The 21,712-nt window shown below is 37.1% G+C and overlaps 1 pseudogene; it reads left to right on the forward strand.

The window, feature by feature from the left end:
• The first annotated feature begins 656 nt into the window (after positions 1–656).
• LOC134757990 (histone-lysine N-methyltransferase SETMAR-like) lies at positions 657–1,675 on the forward strand (annotated as a pseudogene).
• Positions 1,676–21,712: the final 20,037 nt, after the last annotated feature.

Raw genomic sequence — 21,712 nt, forward strand, 5'->3', positions numbered from 1 at the left:
TTGAAAACTTTGTTAATGAGGTAGAAGTTAGGACTAGAAAAAACATAACAGAATAGCAGTGTTCCACTCAGGAACTCACAGGCCAACCCTGGCACCATCCTCTGGTATTGAAACCCTGACATACCTGGGTGGGAGTGATACTCATAGCCCATCTCAAATTGTTTATTTCTGTCGTGGTGCTAGATTTATGTTAAGAAATCTACAAATTTTGTTTTGGCTGCTTCACTGGTACATTATACAAATTATACAATGGAACTATTTATGCCCATTGGAGAGGTTGACATGGAGTGTGTGTGTGTATACAAAAAGGGGGGAAGTGGAGAGAGAGAGAGAGAGATTTTGCAGAGATTAAGAGAAAATGCACTGAAGATTCAGACAATTTCCATTTCACATCTCAGCTCTGTTGTTTTCTGTCCTTCTTCTTCAATAAAAATTAACTTCTCTCAGACTCTTTTTTATCTATAAAATTCTTTTAATATTAGGTGAGTGTAAAAGTAATCGAAATTTTTGCATTGTTGGAATTTGCCTTTTGATATTGGAATACATTCTTAAATAAATGTAGTTATGTTATACATCATTTTAATGGTCATCTCTCACTTTATGTTGTTTTGCTAATGACTTATTACTTGCTGTTTATTTTATGTTTATTTTATACTATGGAAATGTTATTAGACAAAACGCAAATTCGAGCAATTTTCTTATTCTAGTTCAAAATGGGTTGTAAAGCAGCAAAGACAACTCGCAACATCAACAATGCATTTGGCCCAGGAACTGCTAATGAATGTGCAGTGCGGTGGTGGTTCAAGAAGTTTTGCAAAGGAGATGAGCGCCTTGAAGATGAGAAGCGTAGTGGCCGGCCACCAGAAGTTGACAACGACCAATTGAGAGCAATTGTCAAAGCTGATGCTCTCACAACTACAGAAGAAGTTGCCGAAGAACTCAAAGGTGACTATTTTACGGTCATTCAGCAGTTGAGGCAAATTGGAAAGGTGAAAAAGCTCGATAAGTGGGCGCCTCATGAGCTGAGTGAAAATAAAAAAAATCGGCGTTTTGAAACGTCATCTTCTCTTATTCTACGCAACAACAATGAACCATTTCTCTCTTCGATTGTGACATGGGACAAAAATTGGATTTTACCTGACCAGCTCAGTGGTTGGACTGAGAAGAAGCTCCAAAGCACTTCCCAAAGCCAAACTTGCGCCAAAAGCAGGGCATGGTCACCATTTGGTGGTCTGCTGTCGGTCTGATCCACTACAGCTTTCAGAATCCCGGCCAAACCATTACATCTGAGAAGTATGCTCAGGAAATCGATGAGACGCACTGGAAACTGCAGCACCTGCAGCCGGTATGGGTCAACAGAAAGGGCCCAGTTCTTCTCCATGACAATGTCTGACCACACATCACACAACCAATGCTGTCAAAGTTGAATGAATTGGGCTACGAAGTTTTGCCTCATCCGATATAGTCACCTGACCCCTCGCCAACCAGCTAGCACTCCTTCAAGCATCTCGATAACTTTTTGCAGAAAAAATGCTTCCACAACCAGCAGCATGCAGAAAATGTTTTCCAAGAGTTTGTTGAATCCCGAAGCAAAAATTTTTACACTACAGCGATAAACACTTATTTATTATTGGCAAAAATGTGTGTTGATTGTAATCATCCCTATTTTGATTAACAGAGATGTGTTTGAGCCTAGTTGTAATGATTTAAAATTCAAAGCCTGAAAGGGCAACTATTTTTGCACCACCCTAACATTGCTTATTCTCAGACTGGCAATGGAAATTAAATACCAAAATGTTCATATTTGACCCACTACAGTGGGTTACAGAATCAGTGCCACTTACCATTTGACCTTTGACAAGTCTCTCAACTGCTTGGGAACTCCAGTTCTTTATTTGAAAAGATAGGAGTTTCACAGAATTATGGTTTGATCCCTCTGAGCTGTAAAATGTCATGATTCTTTTCAGTGCTAACTGGACCTCAAGGGAAATAACCCACTGACCTGTTTTCTCATTAATACCATTTTGTGAACAACAAGACTAAATATTCAACTGCACTGGAGAAGTGAAAACTTTATGATTTTACAGGCAGGGTTTTATTCTGTCCCTCAAAATGTGGCAGATGGTGAAATACTGGGAACATAGAGAAAGCAGCTTCTATTACATTTCCTGTATTTCATAGAGGGAGAGCCTATTCCACTCTTACCCAGATAATTGTGTAGGTGTGTAGCTGCCAAAATCCTAAAACCAGACCTGACCCATGACTAGGACTGCAGATAAATTTTAGTATGCCGCTGGGTGCGGTGGCTCACGCCTGTAATCCTAGCACTTTGGGAGGCTGAGGTGTGCGGTTCACGAGGTCAAGAGATGGAGATCATCCTGGCCAACATGATAAAACCCCATCTCTACCAAAAATACAAAAATTAGCTGGGCGTGGTGGTACACGCCTGTAGTTCCAGCTACTCGGGAGGCTGAGGCAGGAGAATCACTTGAACCTGGGAGGTGGAGGTTGCAGTGAGCCGAGATCACGCCACTGCACTCCAGTCTGGTGACAGAGTGAGACTCCATCTAAAAAAAAAAAAAAAAAAACTTTAGTATGCCCAGGTAAACTTCAAATCCATATAAACAACAATTTTTATTTAGTATAAATATTTTCTAAATATTGCATTGGATCATGTACTAAAAGATTATTCTTTGCTTATCAGAAATTCAAATATAACTGGGAATCCTAAATTTTTATTTACTAAATCTGTCAACCTTACAACAATAAAATTCATATAGCTGGGTTTTTTTTTTCATATAGCTGTTAAAAAATGTGCAGCTACCCTCAAATCTACCCCCTCCTCTGTGATTTCATTGCCACCTGGTTAAGGTGGGATAATCTCTAAGGCTGTTTCCACTATGCTGAAGAACATTAACTTCTACTGTATTTTACTGATGAATGGGACTTCATATCCATTTATTCATTGCCGTGCCTTTATACAGACTCTGGGTCTCCAAGTAATGCTGGTTGACCTAGTTGGAGGGTAAAGCCCTTGACCATGGTCAGAAAACTCAACTATCTAACTTAAATAAGACTTCAACTCACCATCAATATGGAGATTAGTTTCAACTTTTTATTATTCCAAGGTTAACACCAACCAGGTTAATGGGGTCAAAATTGCATTTGTTGGGTCAGAGCATGAAGTGGTCTTTAGATGAAAAGACAATTGTTAAAACCCACAAAGAGAGCTAATGATAATGAGATGCTTAATGGTGTGATGGAGGAGAGACAGCTGTAACACTCTCTTAATGGAAGTTCAAATGATTTTTGATGAACTTTCTCTAACTCCTTTGCTCTTGCATTATGTATAATTTATCACATCTAAAGCTCTGAGCCCAATGGATAAGCCTGGATTTTGAGATATACTTTCAGGCACTCTTTAATCAGTTCTGAGGTTTTGTTATATGTGAGCTCTCTTTCCTCTTGAAAGTAAATGTAGGTAGTACTCATTCAGAAAGTACACAGAGAAATGATATTAGTGGAAGATGACAGTGAAACCGACGAATTCTAATTGTTGAGCAGTTATTTGATTCATTGGGAAAGAAGTCACTTTTGTAAATTATTGTGTTGGTGGGAGGAAATATCCGAAGCCAAACAAGGTAATATTCTTTAGGACTTATGGAATTTATCTTATTGTGTCTCTCTTCTCTATAAAATGGTACAACTTGTTACTCATTCTCTTTCACCATTACCCCACCCTATATATCTCTTATTCTGAATGTGTGTCTTTCAGGAAACCAGCATCCCATGGCCTTTAAATACTCCAGAATTAGAGGTGGACTGAACTCATGGCTCTGCCGCACTGCTACTTATGAGCTTCATGACCTTTTAGAATTCACTTAAATTCTCTGACTCTCAGTTTCTCCTTTGATACATACATGAATAGAATACATAAAATCCGTGCCTCAAAATTGTAGTGAAGACTAAGTCTGCTAGTTCATGTCCAGTTCTAAGCACACAGTCATTATCCAATATCTTGAAAGAAAATAATGCTTAGTATTGATTTTAATGGAAAGTATAAACTCATACTGGTATTAGGGAAAATGGGTAATTTTGCTATAATCTTTTAGAGGGAAAAACTGCCCAATTTTGACTCAAAATCACAAACAATAACAGAAAAGACTGACAAGTTATACTACAAAATCACAATAACCTTGGCTTAGCAAAGGACAGAATTATCAAAGTGAAAATAAAAAAATTTTAAAACCTGAAAAACTAGAAAAAATTACTCTAGTCATAGAATAGCTCTAGCCTCAAGCTGCTTTTTCCTGCCCCTCAGGTGTTCCTCTCCTCCCCTTGCTGTCTTCCTGGTCCTGAGCATTGTATCCTTGTCTTTCTTGAAGTCACTTGCGTCTACCCCCATTTCCATATTTGTCTAAATGTTACCAAGATTCACTCTCCCTAGAAATAACCCCAAATTGGGAAGTACTTTATAAACAGCATACACTTCACACTTGGATTAATAATTTTCCATGAGTATGACCAATCTATGTCAGCACTTCTAATTTTCAGGGATTGTGAGACTTTTCTCTAATCTTGACCCAACCTTGTATAAAAATAAGAAAGCAGTGTGAAAGAGGGAGACAAACCTTTAATACTTCTTCTAAAAGCCATAAGAATCCTTATATCTCCAGAAATAAAATTCCCTCAAACAAAAATCTTGTCCCAATTATCTCTCAGGTTAGGTCCTAACAACTGTTTCCTTGATCTTGATTGTTTGTTCTCTTCTTGCTTCAAGGGATAACATGAATTGAAGGACTCAGCTAAAACATAACTAAACAGCACTTGTAACCATCTCACATTAACATTTTCTTTTTCCTGTTTTTATTTGTGCTTCAGACCTTCACTTGCTTTCATATTTCAGCATTCCTGTTTCTTGAAATAATCACACGCTGACTTTGTCCTAAAGACATAACACATGATCTTCACCAAATCATATAGAGTTGTTGGTCGCCCAAACACTAAATGAGGATTCAGAAAACGAAGATTCTGGTTTCTCAAGCACAGTATCTACCTGTCAAATCTCTTATAATGTGCTTAGGGAAGGATACAGAGAAGATACAGTTATTAACCAACTATTTGGTCAACATAGTAGGCAAATAAAAATATTTTAATGTGTGAAAAACTTTGTGAGAATATGTTATATTGTCCAATTTCCAGATTTAATAAAATTCACAGAGATTAATATATTTAATTATGTAAATCAAACATGCATTGCATTCCTACTATGCCAGCCACTCTTCTAGGTGGTGGGACAACACTGGAGAATCAGATCAATTCCACCTTCTCCTACCTTTCCAGAGTTTATAATCTGGCAAAGAATGGTATAATAAACACAATGTTTACATATATATTAATATCTTATAGGCTGTTCAAGATAGTATGGACTAAGGAAAAAAAAATTTAGAGCAACATGAGGGAGTTGCAGTATTAAACATGGTGGTCAGGGCTTCCCTCCACGAAACTGTGAGATAGAAGCAAATGCCTGAAGGTGAGGGAGTGAGCCCTGTGACTGTCTGAGGATGACTGTTACAGGCAGTCCATTAGGGAAGAACATGCTAGCACACTTTGGCATAGCTGGAGAGGCATAGGCAATGAGAAGGATGTTGAGAAAAGGCTTTAAAGAGAAAGGAAATAGCAAAAGCAGGGGTAGCAGTTAGAAATCAATTAAGAAAATTCCCCATGTGAAATAGAAAGAAGGTGGGAAAATTGGAATTCAAATCATGGTTTTCCTGACTCCATAATTCCAGCTGTTGGCCCAAGCTTGCATCATAAATTCACTGTTGCTTTTCTGTGCTGAAGATTTTTTTGTGGCATAAGGTTTGTAGTGGATGAGTTGGGGGAAGGATGGAAATAACTTTGTTACCCACACTAAACCTGTATCCCTTTTCCCATATTTGTCTGCTGCCCTCTCCCCTCTACTTTCTGAGGTTTGATTGGAAGAAGGAGCTATAGGAATCTCTTGAGTTGCTTTCAGAAGGACATAAAATGACTCCACGAATAAAATCTTGAATTCAATTATTGTGGTTGTTTCCACTTCAATCTGTGTTTTAGACAGCCATCAAACATTTCCCCACCTTATTATGAAATAATTTAAGGAGAAATGTGAAGGCAGGTCACAAGAAAAGCATGGGACCATCGACTTCAGCTGAACATCTCTAATTGTGGCTTTAATTGTAATGGAGCTTTGACTGAATTGTAATAGAGCTTAGAGGTGGGAGTTTCTAATAAGATATATTCAGTAGAGGAATTCTTAGAATGCATTGGTGCTTAGGACAATGTGTGGTTTTAAAAACCTTTGTTATGTGCCCATAAACTATACATTGAGAATCAATTCTAAAAGATCAGTCCTGAAGACATAATAAATGACTTCTTAGGTTTGTCCATGAACTCTATGAAATTTCATGTACGTGTGTACTCACTATTTGAGGAATAAGACCTACAGATTCCTTTAGTTTATTTACCTCAAATAAAGTAAGACTAAGATCAGTGTGTTTCCTTAAGACTCACTGCTTTGTGAAACAATGATATTTTAGATTTGTGAGTACTTCGCAGTTTACTAAACACACACACACACACACACACACACACACACACACACACACACATATATATATTTAACCTCAGTATTCAAAGAACCCTTAGCATTGGTTGTCTAAACAACATCCCATGCTAAGGTTTTTGGAATGGAGTAAATTATAAATAATATTTTTAAAAATGTGTGAAAAGTTGGCTGCTTAGAAAACATTGTCATGACCACAATGCTTATATTAGCCCACATGATTAGGTTTCGTGGTGTATAAATAGACACACTCAGACTTGTTTAAGCAATGAAGAGAACTGGTTCAGATAACTGAAAATTACAGAGGTAAAGTTGCTTTTAGGTGTGGTTTGATCCAGAAGTTAATTGTGGCTCCCAGGCGCCGGTTCTTTCAGCTCTGCCACCTCAGTGTGTCAGTTTTGTCCTCAAGTTGGTGTCTCTTGTGGAAGCAAATGGTCATAACAGTTTCATGTATCTTGTTCCTTGCAAAGTGAAGAGGAAGTGAAACTCTTGGATGCAGCATTGACTGGCCAGTCCTGGGACCATCCCATTGGGCTAGTGCATTGGTTCATATGTCAACTACTGAACCCAGTTTTTGAGACCAGAGGGCACTGAGTGTGCTCATTGGCTTCAGCATGGTCACATACTCTTCTGGAAGAGCTGAGAGTAGAGTCGCATTCCCTGGGGCCACATGGACAGCAAAATGAAAAATTAGTGGTCTTAGAAAAGGGAAAAAATTATGAACACTGGGAAAGTGGAAAGATAACTTCTACACTGAGGCAGATGAAAAATACAGTGTCAATAGCAAACACTGGAGGAGAATATCTTGACATAAGCAGTATTAAGGCTATTTAAAAGGAGGAAACGGAAGCCCAGAGAGTTGGAATAGCAGCCTGTAGGCACACAAGCAGTAAGTGGATGAACTGGGACTCAAAGGCAGAACTCCTAACCCCAAATCTATTGTTCTTTCTCACATATACTGTTATTTCCACAGAGAACCAAGTGCGTAGAGCTCATAAACTGCAAAGCAAATTTGGCTGTGCCTGTGGGAATAAACTGCTGGGTAATATATGACTTAGACCAATGACAGCTGTGAATTTCAGTTTCATTTCCAGATACAGAGAGAGTTTGCAGAATGGTGTAGTTTTCACTTGCAGGGCACAGTAATGCTCTTCACTTCTCAGAGGCTTTTCAGCTAAGACTGTCAAAGGTCTCTGGAAAGATGAAACATATTCTACTCCATAATTGAGGAGCCAGAGGCAAAGGGTAGTGAATTAGCCAAGCCACCACCAGCGCAGCCTAGATGGCCTTGGTCTCCACTGAGCAGTTTATAGTTGTTTTCTAATATAAATAAAGGCATGCACACAGGAGCATGAAAGTCACAGACCAAGTCACCAAAGGTGACCCAGCGAGCCTGTGATTAACTTTTCTGTGGCCAGAGAGAGAAAATGGAAAAGTTCAGTAGCAAAGTAAATTTTTGCCACAAGGGTGTTGTTGAAAAATACCCATGACTCAACTCAGCAGATTAAGTTCTGCTCCTGGCTCAGTAAGAAAATAACCTTGGCCGTATTATTATTCCTCCCGATTTAAGACGAGGAATCTAGACTAGACCACCAGAGACTTCCCCGACCCCCAACCCAGCTTTGAGCATTTGTGCGCTTTGTTTTTGGTCTTTATTCTTTTTTTCTTTTCTTTTCTTTTTTTTTTTTTGAGATGGAGTCTCACTCTGTTGCCCAGGCTGAAGTGCAGTGGCGCGATCTCGGCTCACTGCAACCTCCCGGGTTCACGCCATTCTTCTGCCTCAGCCTCCCGAGTAGCTGGTACTACAGGCGCCCGCCACCACACCCGGCTAATTTTTTATATTTTCAGTAGAGATGGGGTTTCAGCGTGTTAGCCAGGATGGTCTCCATCTCCTGGCCTTGTGATCCGCCCACCTCGGCCTCCCAAAGTGCTGGGATTAAAGGCGTGAGCCACCATGCCTGGCCTGTTTTCAGTATTTATTCTTCTCTCTGCCACTGGGTTATGAAACAAATGATGATTCAAACCTGACAATTAAATTGCATTAGATCAGTGCTCCTCACACCTAAGGTGCAAAAGGAATTCCCTGGGATTCTTGTTAAAATGCAAAGTCTGGTTCAGCAGACGAAGGGTGGAACTTGAGGGTCTGCATTTCTAATAAACTCCTGATAGATACCAAAGCTGCCCATGCCCAGCCATACTTTGGACACTAGGAGTAGAAAGCGTTTAGAATTCAGTGTATGTTTCCAGCAGAATACATCCAGAGGAAAAAGACGGCGAGAAAAAGGAGTGGGGAAAGTATGATCTATTGATTTAAAAAAATATGGTATTTACAAATGAAGTATAAGTTGAGACTTACAGATTTAAAAACAAAACTATCCTTTGATAAAAGCATACATTCAAACAAAAACATCGATAGGATTTAGTTAAATTAATTACTGATATCCTCACAGCAGTTTGTTGTTTTAGCTGATGAGGAGAAGCACAGGGGCCGGTTCTCCTTTGATTGGCACAATCCTTTCGAGAAATATGAGGAAGGTTCTAAAGGCTCCCCGCACATGACCCACTAAGGCCCGGGGCGGGGGGATTCAAGGATTTATTTCCTCAGTGGTCCACGGCTGTCCTTCCAGCTAGAGATGTATTAGAATGTCTGCCAGGATCCCCAATTCCTGGTCCAGTGCTGTTGCTATTAATGGCACTACTCATCAAACTAAGTCACCTCCTCTATGACCTACATCCTTTTTTGCCAACTATTTTGTGTTAATGGAATCACTCTATCTCTGCAATGAAATGCAAATCATTATTCTTCAAATAACAGCCATAGTGATCCTGAAGCTCTTTGTGTAGGCTTCCTTCATTTATCTTTCCCTATAATTTCAGTAATGAGCATAAAATGATCTGGACAAAAATAGTATGTTCAGAAATGCCAACATAAAACCCAGCAGTGACTCATTTCACAAGCTATCTTTTATTTTCCCTGTTCTCATTCCCTGGGTCATCGATGAACAAAGTTGCCAGCCTTGCTTCATATGTTACCTCTTGCATGGATTCAGCAATAATAATTGGAACTGAAAATAAATGTATGTCCAGGAATGAATGATCGGCCCTTTATTCGCCAGATGATTCAAGACTTCCAGTTTCTCCATTGTCATTTTTATACTGCATATGCTCTTTGTTCTCTGCAATGCTTTATTGACCTCTTTCAGGTTGTAAAGAAGCAGATGAAAGAGGCAGCCAATGAGGAGCTGGGAGGCACGTGCTGTAAGGGGCTCCTTCACTCTGAAGCAGCACAAGTGCATTATGTTATGTATTGGTTGATAAACTCACCTTTGTCCCCCTAATTTGGAAGCACCTTGGGAAGAAAATCATTTTCTTGACCATTTTGAACTCTACCGGTTACCTATTCCAAGTCTATTGGATTCCAGATGAATATTTTTTTGGTCATTAAAAATCATTATTTTTGTAAGTCATAGGAAGATGTTGGTAGCTCTCAAATCCAACTGAACTCCTTAAGCACATGTACATTATTTAGCCCAACCTCTAACAACAACACATAATAATAACGGTAATGATAGCAGCTAACATTTATTGAGACTTTATAATATTCAATTGCATAGTTATAAATATTATCTCAACTAGTATTCTTGGGGAACCTATAAAGCAGTTATTATCATTCTTCTTTTCCTCCTCCTCCTTCTCATTATTATTCCTTGTCTGTAGATTTTTTTAAAAATGGTCTCAGGAAGATTACACACTCTCTCAAGTCATGCATTTATCAGTTATGGAGCCGAGATTGAAACAGCTCCAGAATCTGTGCCTTACCTCCTTTATTTGGGCTTCTTTGATGTAAGCCCAGTATTGCTCTTCTATTCAACATCCCTTCTCATTACAGGGTGTCAACAAAAGCAGTGGTCCTGATTGTCCTTTTCCCTACGGTGGTACCAATTCTAAGAATAATGCCCACATCTGCCAAGGACTCACTGTGTAATTGGAGAGAGAGAGGAAAGCAGGGAGATGAAGAGAAGGGGAGGGAAGGGAGGAAAAAAGGAAGTAAAAAAACATTGTGAAGCCTCTACTGGCATGTTTAATTGTTTGCTATGTTTGATGTGAACATCCCAGATCCCAGGAAGCCACAGAAGGGAGGACAGAAAAAAACATGATAAAGATGTTTGTGGAAAAGTAAAATCAATCTGGTGATACTGTAGGCAAAACATCTTGCAATATTAGGTTTAATGCTAAATAACGTTCTATGAAATATTTATTTAAAATCTGTCATCTTAATTGGGAAGGTATTTCAGAATGCTTCATATGCTTCACATATATATATAGCATTAAGACATTTTAATTGATTTTTTTTTTATACTTTAAGTTTTAGGGTACATGTGCACAACGTGCAGCTTAGTTACATATGTATACATGTGCCATGTTGGTGTGCTGCACCCATTAACTCGTCATTTAACATTAGGTATATCTCCTAATGCTATCCCTCCCCCATCCCCCCACCCCACAACAGGCCTCAGTGTGTGATGTTCCCCTTCCTGTGTCCATGTGTTCTCATTGTTCAGTTCCCACCTATGAGTGAGAACATGCGGTGTTTGGTTTTTTTGTCCTTGTGATAGTTTGCTGAGAACGATGGTTTCCAGCTTCATCCATGTCCCTACAAAGGACATGAACTCATCCTTTTTTATAGTTGCAGAGTATTCCATGGTGTATATGTGCCACATTTTCTTAATCCAGTCTATCATCATTGGACATTTGGGTTGGTTCCAAGTCTTTGCTATTGTGAATAGTGCCGAAATAAACATACATGTGCATGTGCCTTTATGGCAGGATGATTTATAATCCTTTGGGTATATACCCAGTAATGGGATGGCTGGGTCAAATGGTATTTCTAGTTCTAGATCCCTGAGGAATCGCCACACTGACTTCCACGATGGTTGAACTAGTTTACCGTCCCACCAACAGTGTAAAAGTGTTCCTATTTCTCCACATCCTCTCCAGCACCTGTTGTTTCCTGACTTTTTAATGATCGCCGTTCTAACTGGTGTGAGATGGTATCTCATTGTGGTTTTGATTTGCATTTCTCTGATGGCCAGTGATGATGAGCATTTTTTCATGTGTCTTTTGGCTGCATAAATGTCTTGTTTCAAGAAGTGTCTGTTCATATCCTTTGCCCACTTTTTGATGGGTTTTTTGTTTTTTTCTTGTAAATTTGTTTGAGTTCATTGTAGATTCTGGATATTAGCCCTTTGTCAGATGAGAAGATTGTAAACATTTTCTCCCATTTTGTGGGTTGCCTGTTCACTCTGATGGTAGTTTCTTTTGCTGTGCAGAAGCTCTTGAGTTTAATTAGATCCCATTTGTCAATTTTGGGTTTTGTTGCCATTGCTTGTGGTGTTTTAGAGATGAAGTCCTTGCCCATGCCTGTGTCCTGAATGGTATTGCCTAGGTTTTCTTCTAGGGTTTTTATGGTTTTAGGTCTAACATTTAAGTCTTTAATCCATCTTGAATTAATTTTTGTATAAGGTGTAAGGAAGGGTAATTAATTGATTTTTAAACACAGTAGGTAAATCAGTTTATATTCTCAGTTGTAATGCTTCTTTTAAAGATATAATTAGGGTGAAAACTAAATAAAGTTATTTTCTATGACATAATGACATTTATTATGTTACCATATTCTTTACAATTACTATTACACTCAACAAATTTCTTCTTTTATTTCTTTTTTCTGTTTTTATCTTTCTCCTTTCTTTCTCCTCCCTCTCTCCCTCTTTCTCTTTCTTTCTTATTTTAAGCACTTCTAATGACAACACAAAAGAAACTGAAGAAAATACTACTGCACATGATATTCAACAATCCATATTATATTTCGCTGTTAAAATCATTTCTCACCTCTCTCTTTCTCTTCCCCCTCATCTCTGAAATTCCAAAAACCTATTTGGGAAAAAAATGATTTGAATTTACAGGCACCTAAAGTGAAGGTCAGAGAGCCTGCCTAAAATGATCCAGGGGCTTGGAGAGCAGAAACAAGATAAAGGATGAACACTGATGTATGAAACCATTCCTTTCCTTATGCCATTACCATTTAATCTTTTAGGGCCAGGGGTGGTGGCTCATGCCTGTAATCCCAGCACTTTGAGAGGCCAAAGCAGGCCGATTGCTTGAGGTCAGGAGTTTGAGACCAGCCTGGCCAACATGGTGAAACCCTGTCTCTACTAAAAATATAAAAATTAGCCAAGCATGGTGGTGCACACCTGTAGTCCCAGCTACGTGGGAGGCTGAAGCAGGAGAATTGCTTGAGCCTGGGAGGCAAATGTTGCAGTAAGCCGAGATCGCGCCACTGCATGCCAGCCTGGGTGACACAGGCAGATTCTGTCTCAAAAAAAAAAAAAAAAAAAATTAAACTTTTATGTTTGTAAATTCACCAGAGAGGGTGACATTAGCTTAACTTCCTTGATCTGGGAATGTGATTTCCAGCTATGTTTTCATGACAAACTTGCATCACAGCAAACATTCCAGATACCCCAAAGGTTTAGATGTAATGGCATTTGATTATATGAGTAATGTGTTCCATCTGAATTTTTAATTCCTCTCTCTCAAAAAAAAATTGGTGTATACTGTACCCTACATGGCTCCCTTCTGAACCATTTTGACGTAATTTTAGAGAATATTACTCATCACATCTTCTTTAACATGAATTTGTCGTCTCTTTTGATTACCACAACTAAGCTAGAATTGTCACCAATAAGTATACAACTGAATCAAAATTTTAAAATCCCCCAAAACCATATGCATTAGACTGTAAGTCTGAGTTAAGCTTTTCATTAGTAAGCCACACACAGTGTCAGCATGAAATAATTATATATATATAAATTATATATATATATAAAGAACTAGTTTTAGAAATAATTATATATATATATATAAAGAACTAGTTTTAGCTGGTGACTCTGAGCTTGGAAGACACCTAGTTCTGATAACTGGGGATAAACAGAATAATAGTTTTTGTATTATCACTCAACTGGATTTTTCGTTGTTCAATAGACATTGACTGTTCTGGGTGCTGGAAATCCAGTAGTGAACAGAAAAAAAATTTTTATCTACATCAAGTCATATTAATGTAGTAACATACATTGTCTAAGAAGAATTTATACATAAATATATAGATTTTATATATATATATATTTACATATGTGCATATGTTGTGTATGTGTGATCAGAAAGAAACTTTTGCCCTTACATGCACACAAACACACACAAATCATTTTCAGCTAAAAAATCTTTGTGCCTTCAGAGGATTTTCGGAGTAAGAATCTTAGCAGAAGTACAGTTTCCAAAACAAAGTCCAGAAAATAGTTTTTATTTCTCCCATTTGTCAGTTAGGCGAAAGAACATTAAGGTTTTGGGCAAAGGGATGGAAAAGGAAGATTTGATGATATTGTGCAAGTGAACATGCTTCAAAGAAAACTAACTCAGAGGCTTTATTTGTTTCTTATTGCTGCTGTAACAAATCACCACAAACGTAGTCGCTTAAAACCAAAAAACTTAATCACTTATAGCTCTGGAGTTCAGGAGTTACAAAATCAACATGTCAGCAGGGCTGCATTCTTTCTGGAGGCTCCAGGGGAAAATCTATTTCCTTGCCTTTCCAGTTTCTAGAAGCTGCTTGCATTTTTTGGCTTGTGGTCCCTCCCTTACATAATACAGACCTCTGCTTCTGTGGTCATACCTTTTTGACTCTGACCCTCCTATAAAGACTCTCTTATAAAGCCCCTTGGAAATATGTAGATCCCAGCCTATAATCCAGGATAATCTTATCTCAAGGTCCTTACTTTAAGTACATGTTTTGGGAGACTCATTATTCTATCTAGCATAGAGACTGATGTATTGGATGAAATATTCAGGTTCTGACTTGCATATTTACTGCAAGTTTGTAGGACAAATTTTGGATACTACCTCAGAAGTCTCAGGTACCCTAAAAGCTAAAAAAAATCCATTCTTCAAATCACCCTTTGCTTGTGTAGCTGTGGATGACTTTGCAATCAGGGAATAAATTCTGTTTCATCATGAGCAGAGAGGTCATCAACATTCATGAGTTAAAGTCAACAGATGCATGGGGTTCCTTTCCATTTCGCAATAGGCATCTTATCTCCATTTATAAATAAATATATATATGTGTGTATTGCATTAATATACATAAATATGTATATATATACATATTTTTCTTTCAAAAACTTCTTTATGCAGCCCTTTCAGGTAGTTCTTACAAGTAAAATTAGGTTGCTTAGATGTGGCCATTTAAAGCATATTGGAACTGCCAGCAATATAGGAATTAGTTGTATAATTTATGTCATATTAAATTGTTACACAACTTCATGTACTTTCTTCTTTTGTCTGAATTTATTGCCTCACTCATCTGGGAGAATAAAATGCATACAGAGTCGCACAGTGACAAAGGCAAACTGCTTTTTGTAAAGAATTTTAAGATTCTTCATTGTGGATTTAATTATAAGAGTGCCTTTTTGTCTTGACATCTCTAAAATCTGATGGAAGTGAGTGGGAAAAGCTGATGCTATATGGTTTTTCTTACCCAACTTGGATGTCATGTTTACTGACATCTGATTTGAAATACTCAGAGGAATTTTCAGACAAAAAAGTCTTTTTGAAAAACATATTATGGACTTTAGGTTAGGACAAGATGATATAGAGCCATTTTTTTGTTCCTCCCATAAATTAAAATTTCTAAATTTCATAAATTAAATTCTAAATACAACTATAAGCCCAGGAAATAGCACAAGAGGTGTATTTCAGTCCATTTAGGCTCTTATATCAAAAAATATCACAGACAAGATAGCTTATAAACAAGAAACCTTTCTTTTATCACAGTTCTGGAGGCTAGGAAGTCCAAGATCAATCTACTGGCAGATTTTGTGCAGGGTGAGTCCCACATTTATGTGCATAGACAGCTGTCTTCTCCCCGTGAACTTACATGGGAGAAGGGGTGCGAGAACTCTCTGGAGCCTCTTCTATAAAAGTACTAATTCCATTTGTGAGAGCTCTGACACCTAAAAAGCCCTACCTCCTAATATCATCACCTTGGGAATTAGGTTTCAGCATATGAATTTTTGGGCTACACAAACATTCAGACCATAGCAAGGCAACCAGGGAAATCTCTGAAAGGTGATAAGACAGTGTACTGGTCAGGGACCCAGGACTGGAGGAACAGCACAGCCAAAGGGTGTCTTATGGTCCCCAACCCACAGAGAAAGGAGACTCAGAGCCAGCATTTCCTGACCACCGACCTAACAATAAAAAGTAGCAGAATTAGGCCCATTCCTTCCGCATATAGAACCAGAACCCCACAGGAAACACAAAACTGGCAGAGCTGGCAAGGAACTCAGTCTGGAGGCCCACAAACAATGGACAACCAAGGAAACACGCTTCTACCCACTGGGGCAGAGACAACTCCTCCACAGAGAGATAGTGAAGCTGCCAATGGCACTTACTTGCAGGAGAGACCACAGCAAGCAGATGGGTTTGAGAAGCCTGCTTGTCACCATGGTCTTGAGACTTCCCTTCCCAGAGACACCAAAAGGGGAAGGGACACAGGTATAGGGATCCCACCACATAGTAATGGTTCCCAGGATAGCTCTCCAGGTCCCCGTAGGCAGGGGAATCCTGCCATAGCAAGCTCCTGACAGTGATGCCCCTTGCAGACTTAAGAGTTTCTACCCACACTAGGAGACCCCCATGTGGCAGACAGAACTGAAAGGAGGAACTCACACATGGAAGGCATCCTGACCCAGAAGGTCTTTTTGTGTACATATGGGTCTGATACTTCCTTCCTCTACGCAGAGCAGAGACACTAGGGCAGCCAGGTTTAGGGGCCAGCAATAAATGAGCATCCAGAGAGGGAACCTGGGAGTCCTTTCCTCTACCCGGAGACACCCAGTAGCCCCACCTGAGTAATCTTTTAGTTTCCTATTGAGGCAGCATCAACAAGAACCAGTGAGAGATCAACAAGCATCAGACCAAACTAACAAACAAGCCAAAATAATAGCACAAAGGATGTAAAAATTAAACCATCAAGGAACTGCAGATCACAGAGTAGACTAAACCATGTCTAAGATACAACTGAAAAATCACCCATCATACCAGGAACCAAGAAAATTACAATTTGAATGAGAAAGGACAATCAACTGACAGCCATCAGCAGTTAAATGAATCAGATGTTGAAATTATAGTTGAATAGATGAGGATTTTGAAACAGCTATCTCGAAATAATCAATTACAAATTCTTTTGAAACAAATTTAAAAAGTGGAAAATCTCACCAAAAACACAGAAGTTATAAAAAAGGAACCAAATAAATATATAAAAGGGAAAAATACAATATTTGAAATAAAAAAAAAAACTCTGTGTAGGCTTAATAGTGTTGTTGAGATGACAGAGGATAGAATAAAGGAACACAGGACAAATCAATATAATTCACCCAATTTGAAAAGTGGAGAGAAAATAGGCAAAAAGAGCAGCTGAAATGTAAGAGGAAGAAGAGAAGGAGGAAAAAGAAGAGGAAGAGAACAGATCCTCAAGGACTTGAGGGAACATAACTAAAGGTTCAGCATTCGTATTACCACAGCCCCCCAAAAAGAGAAAAATGACAATGGGTCTGAAAGAGCATTCAAAGCAATAATAGCTGAAAACTTCTCGACTTTAGCAAAAAAACACAAACCTTCATGAAAGAAATAACCCAAAGTGGTTAAATGCAGAGAAATTAATGCCAAACACATCATAAATAAACTTCTAAAAATCACACACAAGGAAAACATTTTGAAAGCAGCAAAAGAGAAATGAAATATTATCTACAGGACAATACCAATTCTAATGTCAAAGGGTTTTTCATCTGAAATCATGGAGAGAAGAAGGAAGTGGTACATTTTTCAAATACAAAATGAAAAGAACTCTCAACCATGAATTAGGTCCCTTTACCCTCCCTACTTTTAAATAAAATGATCTAGTATAGGATGGTATTACAATTTTGGCTTTAATTATCCAATATAATTACTAAAACTCATAAGATATAGTCTATTGTATCTACCTACATTTATGCTCTTTCCATTTTTCCTTTTTCCTTCCTGAAGCTTCAAAATTCTTTGTTTTATCATTTATGTTTAAATAATTATTATTTTTATTTATTTATTTTTTATCTAACCTTTAAATCAAGTCTACTGGCAATACTTTCTTTTGTTTTCTTTTGTCTGAGAATGCCTTTGTTTCTCATTTTTTTCCCAAAAAAGAGTTTCACCACATGTTGATGCAAACATTAATAAGAAAGTCAGGAGTAGCTATATTAATATCTGGTTAAGCATACTTCAGAGCAAAAAAATTTACAGACAAAGAGGAACATTACATTACATAATAACAAAAGGTTCAATTTGGCAGGAAGATATAACAATTATAAATGTGTATATACCAAAAAACAGAGCCTCAAAATACATAAATAAATCAGACAGAGCTGAAAGGAACAATGGAGAAATCCATAATTATACATGTGGACTTTATCATCTCCTTCCCAGAACTAAAAAACAGATAGAATCACTAGATATAAAACTGAACAAGGATACAATCTCAACAACATACTCAATCAACAGCAATTACTATATATGCACACATATGTATGAATAAATATGCATATGTGAACACACATGCACAAATATGCATATTCCTTCTTCCCCTCTCTCTATATAAAGTCAGTCCATTTCAAACAACAGTAAAATGCTTATTTTATTATTCCAAATGGCTATGAAACTTTCACCAAGGTAGACTGTATTTGGAGCCATAAAACAAACCTCAACAATTTTTTAAAAAATAAAATCATACAGAATGTCTTTTCTGATCATAATGAAATCTAACCAGAAATCAATAACAAAAAAGAGAACAGAAAAATCTCTAATCTAATCAAATAGAAATTTTAAAACATACTTTTAAATAATTTATAGTCAAAGAAGAAGTTTAAATAAAAATTTAAAAAGATAGATGGAGTTAAATGAAAATGAAAATACAGCATTTCAAAATATGTGGGATGCAAGTAAAGCTGTTGAGAGAAAAATCTGAGAACTGAATGCTATGTTAGAAATTAGGAAAGATCTCAAATCAATAATCTAAACTGCTACTTCAAGAAAATTGTAAATGAAAAGCAAAATAAGTCCCATGTAAGAAGTTAGAAAATAAATATAGGAACAGGTTGCTTAGAAACTTAAAGTAAGAAAAAAATAGAAAAAAAATCAATGAAACAAAAAACTAGTTCCAGAAAAATTAATAGAATTGATAAACCTATAGCAAGACTGACAAAAATAAAGAGAAAAATTGAATTGCCAATATCAGGAATGAAAAAGAGGATATTACTACAGATCCTACAGCAATTAAAATGATAAAGGAATAATACCAACAACTTTATGCCCCAACATTTAATAACTTAGAAGAAATGGACCAATTGCTGAAAAATCACAAACTGCCCAAAACTCAACCAAGATAAAATAGATAATTTAAATAGTCATATGACAATTAAAGAAATTTAAGTGCAACCAGAATACTACTGAAAAAGTAATCTCTGGGTCTAGAGGCTTAGACTAGAGATTTCTGCCAAGGGTTTAAAGGATAAATAATCAAGTCTACATAATACTCCAGAAAATAGAAGAGGAGGGCACACGCTCAGCTTATTTTATGAGGCCAGTTTTTCCTGATAGCAATACCAAAGACAGCACAATCAAAATAGAACAAAAAACTACAGACCAATACCTCTTATAAATTTATATGTGAACATCCACACCAAAATATTAGCAACCTGAATCTGATGATGTATAAAAGGAATTCTATGCCATGATCAAATGAGATCTGCTTCAGGTATGGAATACTGGCTCACCATTCAAAAATCAATCAATATGTAGAGGGCTATTGGCATATGGCAAAGAACTATTGTACCTGATTGAAACTCCAGGAGGGAAGTAATACATACTTTATAAACATTAAATATTGTAATTCAACTTGGTAGATAAGTATTTAATAGTCAGTGCAACTCCAGACAGTTAAGGTCATCTATATCAAAATGGAGACTACTTCTAGTATCTTGTTGAAGTTGCATGTGGCGACATTCAAAACAAATGACAGATAATATCCAAAGATTTTACCAAGAGGCTTTTGATATAAGTAAGAAAGGGATGAAATTGTTGCACTTAATCTGCCTGGGGCTGGCTTTTAACATTTCTATATTTTACTATGAGATCCTTAATAACCCAGAGCTTTCCTGCACCTTGGTTAATATAACTTTTGATAAGCCCATCACAGAATTTGACACACTGAATAAAGATTTTTTTGTTGTTTTGTTTTTGTTTTGTTTTGTTTTTTGAGACAGAATTTCGCTATTGTTTCCCAGGCGGGAGTGCAATGGCGCAATTTCGGCTCACCACAACCTCCATCTCCTGGGTTCAGACGATTCTCCTGCCTTGGCCTCCCAAGTAGCTGGGATTACAGGCATGCACCACAATACCTGGCTAATTTTTTTTTTAGTAGAGGCGGGGTTTCTCCATGTTGGTCAGGCTTGTCTCAAACTCCCGACCTCAGGTGATCCACCCACTTCGACCTCCCAAAGTGCTGGGATTACAGGCGTGAGTCACTGCACCCAGCCCTACACTGAATAAAGATTTATATAAAGACAGCATCCTTATCATGAAGTTGCTTAGAGACAACCTAATCTTATGGACATCAGACAGTGCAGGGAGGAACATGATGTGGTGTAAGGGCAGAAAACTAAATGCATACAGGTGTCATCCTTCTCCTCCTAACACAACCCTTTTACACTCTCCATTTCTTATGCAACTTAGATTTCCTGTAACAACAACAATAAAACCCATTCCTTATGGAATCAATTGTTTATAGTCTTTTCACACTGTAGTTCTGGGAAAACTTCGTTGCTTGATTTGTGTTTGTTTTGGTTTGCCTGGTGTGCAAAGAGGCATTCACATCTTCATTTCATATAAATAGAAGTAATTTCCAAATACTTATGTATAAGTCTAAAATGTATGTAGTATTTAAACAATCTGAATCCATTCTGCAAGTAGCAGTTTATTGTATTACTATGAAGATATGAAAACATACTTAATTACAATGGAGTGTTCTTATATAACTTTTTAATTTCTACATTCCCTCCCTATTCTTTTTCGGGAGTTTTCTTTCAATAAACAACATTTTCATGTTTTTAATGTATTTCTTTTTTAACAGGTAAACAGGTGAATTAGGTTGAATGAAAAAGTATTTAATATTTCTAAATTAAGGGTCACATATTAAAAATGCCTACTATGTAGCATATTATGAAGGTCATCTATATTTGTGGCAACAGGAAGTTTCCTTATTCACTCTTCATTTGCAGTATTTAAGTTGACAGCTTTCCTTCCTAAGAAAATTTTTTTATACTAAAATTTGTTTATATTTTATATTATAAAAATGTTTATATAAAAATTATATAAAAATTTTTTATAATGAAAGAAAAAGAAAGATCAGTCAATATAAGTACACCATATAACAAATTAAGATTAAAAACCATGTAATTCTATTAGTTGATGCAGAAAAAGCATTTAACCAAATTCAACACTCATTTATATTAAAGACACCAACCTATTAGGAATAGAGGGGAACTACTTCACTTTAATAATGAATAACAAGAAAACATCTATAGCTAAAATTGTACTTAATGGTAAATGACTTAATGCTTTTCCCCTAAGATTGGGAGCAAGGCAATGATGTTCACTTTCTCTGCTCTTATTCCATATAGTACTGGAGGTTTTAGCTATTGCAGTTGAGGCATACAGATTAGAAAGGGAGAAATAAAAATGTCTCTGTTTGTAGATATCATGATTATCTATATAGCAAATATATTCCCCCTTAAATGTATACAAAGAAAAAAAGAAGAAAAGCACTGTAAAATACTATAAAATGTTATTGTGACACATAAACTTTCAGAATCATTCAATAATAAGCAACAATAAAATAAAATAAACCTTTAAAACTTAATCAACCAATCTTGAGGGCCCTCTCTTTGGCTCTTCTCATTTGCTTGC

The sequence above is a fragment of the Gorilla gorilla genome, chromosome 2, assembly GCF_029281585.2.
Source record: "Gorilla gorilla gorilla isolate KB3781 chromosome 2, NHGRI_mGorGor1-v2.1_pri, whole genome shotgun sequence".
NCBI classification, from domain to species: Eukaryota; Metazoa; Chordata; class Mammalia; order Primates; family Hominidae; genus Gorilla; species Gorilla gorilla.